This window comes from Nanorana parkeri, unplaced genomic scaffold, assembly GCF_000935625.1.
Source record: "Nanorana parkeri isolate BGI_ZX_2015 unplaced genomic scaffold, ASM93562v1 scaffold2125, whole genome shotgun sequence".
Lineage (NCBI taxonomy): Eukaryota > Metazoa > Chordata > Amphibia > Anura > Dicroglossidae > Nanorana > Nanorana parkeri.
The window spans coordinates 165,998-169,207 of NW_017308393.1; positions in this window are offsets into that span (position 1 = coordinate 165,998).

The window sequence follows — 3,210 nt, forward strand, 5'->3', positions numbered from 1 at the left end:
CGGTAGTAAATCTTGTCCAGGTTTATGCATAAGATGTCTCTTATAGGCATTAATCGGTCCCGGACTGGCCATGAAAGTCTGAATCTGAATGGAGTTGCAAAAAGCAAAGAAAGAGGAAGTTGCACGGCACAGCCATTGGGAAGTACACTCCCACTAACCATGTTGCAGTTTTTTTTCACAGTTTAAAGTTTTGAACATTTTCTCGTTTTTTACACTGCACACTTAAATCTTAACCCTTGCAGTGGGGCTTCCCCCCAAGTGCTTGTTTTTGTTTAGGTTAAAAAAAAAAGCTATACTCACCCGCTCCTGGACCTGTCCCTGAAGCCTCTCTCCCCCTCCACTGCAGCTTTCTAGGGTCCGTGAGTCATCACATTCTATACACAGTGTATTGGATGTGAGGATACCGAGGGACATACCATTGCTGTAGTGGAGGAGGTGACAGGCAGGAGGGGGCACTGTCACAGCCCACTGGCTCGGAAGATCAGGTAAGTATAACTTTGTTTGTTTTTTTAACCTACACAAAAAGGAGCACTGCAAAGGTTAAGAAAAGGTTTACTCGGAGTTGTTCTTTAATTCCCCAGAAATATAATTTTCTGGTCAAGCGACTGTCTCAATGCTTTTTTTCTAATTACAAGGCTGAGTCTATTATGTGATTATATCAGTAAAATAATCCTGCTTGTTACTCCTACTTCCTTTCTCAGTATCTCCAAGTTTTTCACTCAAGCTTAACATTTTTGCAAGGTATAAAACTAAGCTGAGATGACTTTTTTTCTATAAAAGTGGAGTTTTACGTTACATCCTGACTTGTCAACAAAGCAGGCTTATGCATTAAGGGGGGAAATGCATTTACTGTATAAGCATATTTTAAGTTATTTATGTAATATTCAAAGGAAAGCAACGTTTGACGCAACTTCTAAATGCTTGGTAGTCAGTGCTTTTATTAATTTTACATTTTTACAAATCTGCTGTTTCCTCTTCTAGTGGTCCTCTGTATTTCATCCTACCAATTTAACAACTGCTGAGATATAATCTCATCTACACAGAAACTATTGTTTTGTATCAGTCAGACCTGCCTGATAAACTTGCATTGCAGGAAAGAAGCAGGACTCAAAGACTGGATGTGTGGAGATATGGCTGACCTCAGGGCCCCAACTACAAATCATAGGACCCCATAGCAAAACATTGGGGCCCCCAGGCTAACTCTCTTTGTAGCGGCTGGCAGTGTCAACTGTGACAATATGTGTAAGTATCAAGAACAGGCAGCAGAACTGTCAGCAACTGTCAGCATATTCAGTAGTCTATAAAGGAGCAGTGCTGGGGGTAAAAGTTATAGTAGCACTAATAATAATACTACTAGGAATGCACCGATATATCAGCCGCCGAAACATATCGGCAGAAAATGGCACTTTTGGCATAATACCGAAAGTGCCATTTTCTGGCCGATACAGCAGTGCATCCGTTCTTTCTCTCCTCCCCCGCTGGGCGCTGCTCTGTGTCCCAGCGGGAGGAGAGAAACTGTCACAGGAGGCCGAGCGCTGCGTGAGGAGAGCGCTGTGAGCGGCCGGCATCTCTCCTCCCACACCGCTCAGCCTCCTGTCACAGATCAGCAGAGCGTGGACGGAGACAGCCAGTGCTGTCACAGGAGGCCGAGCTCTGCTTCTAGCTCTCCTACCTGCCTCCTGTGACAGCTGTCAGGAAGGAGATGAGTGCAAACACTCAGTGATCAGTGATCGCTGAGTGTTTGTAGATAATTGAGGACATGGTATGTGTACTGTGTCCGCAATTATGAATGAATGGGAAGTGATCTACATCCCCTCCTGTTCATTCATGATTGTGGTTATAGTAAACATACTGTACTCTGTCCTCATGTTATGAATGAACAGGAACACTCAGTATAGAGGCTTCCTGTTCATTTATAACAGAGACTGCAGAATAAGAGATTGATGACTCTGTGTTGTGAATCTCTTTTTCTATTTTAAATGAGAAATATCAGGGGTCTGTTTAGACCCCCAATATTTCCCGAAGCCCCTAAAAGTAAAGTAAAAAAGGTTTTCTATAATGTTTTTTAGCAGAGCTGACACTCTGAGATTAGTGACCGTATTAGGCATACATGGTTCATTTCAGTTTGTAGCAGGAGTTCAGAGCACAATATATCTACAATATGCATCTTACTACAGAGATGGGATCCCGAGCTCTGACTTCAGCCCTTCTATACTGGAAACCTCACATTTTACTTTTCCTAAACAGCCCTCCTAATGGGGCCCCCTCCTACCCCAGGCCCCATAGCAGCCTAGTGAATTGCTATAGCTATGGTTACATCACTGTCTGACCACAGGTACATACAGTATATACAGTAATTACAAACTAACACATTGAAAGATGGTGTTTTGGAACATTACTGCAGATTAATAAGACTATTTATATTAATGCCCCCACTTTGATGTGTATATGTAAAGCACAAGCAAATACAAAATAAAGATTGTATTGTCCCATTAAAGAGACTTACCCATTCAGAGTAAAGTGACAAAGTTTCTTGAAAGCTCTCACCTTTTTATACTCATTCTCTCTGCATCTGCCACCCCTCTCCATCATCACTCTGTATCTTCATTGAAGATGGAAGTCAAAGTCTGCTCAAGCTCTGTTATGGATGTTGATGATGTCCTCCTTTCACTTATGTAACAGTGGTTGGGCCTGGCAAGTGGCTGTTAAAGCCAAAGCAATACATCCTGGGTAGAGGTCATACCCAATACTGGGTATTTATAAAGGGCTGCAATGGAGCAAAGGAGTGATGAGGGAGCATAGCAAAGGTGAGTATCAGTGGTTGGGGGTTTGTGTGGGCTTTTGAGAAGAATACTCTCTCACAGTATAAATATGCATTTTCCAAACCGTCATCTTTACCCTTGCTTTATAACTTATTGAGCCATAAAGTGCGTTAAATGTCTCAAGAGTCTGTCCAAATTATTTTACTATTTCCATGAATAAGAGCAGGAAAGCAAGAAAGAGTGAACATGTTTTGGAGGCTAAAAAATGCCCCTTCATTAGGGTGTGAACCCTGATGAAATGTCTTTAAACTCAAAACAAAAAGATCCTGGATATATGAATTTGTGTTTGTCAAACAAGGGCAGGAGATAAGTCAGTAAGTGATCATGCCAGTATTAGTAGCAATATTATTTATTTTATACTGTTTCTTTTGATATTGTTGATATTTGC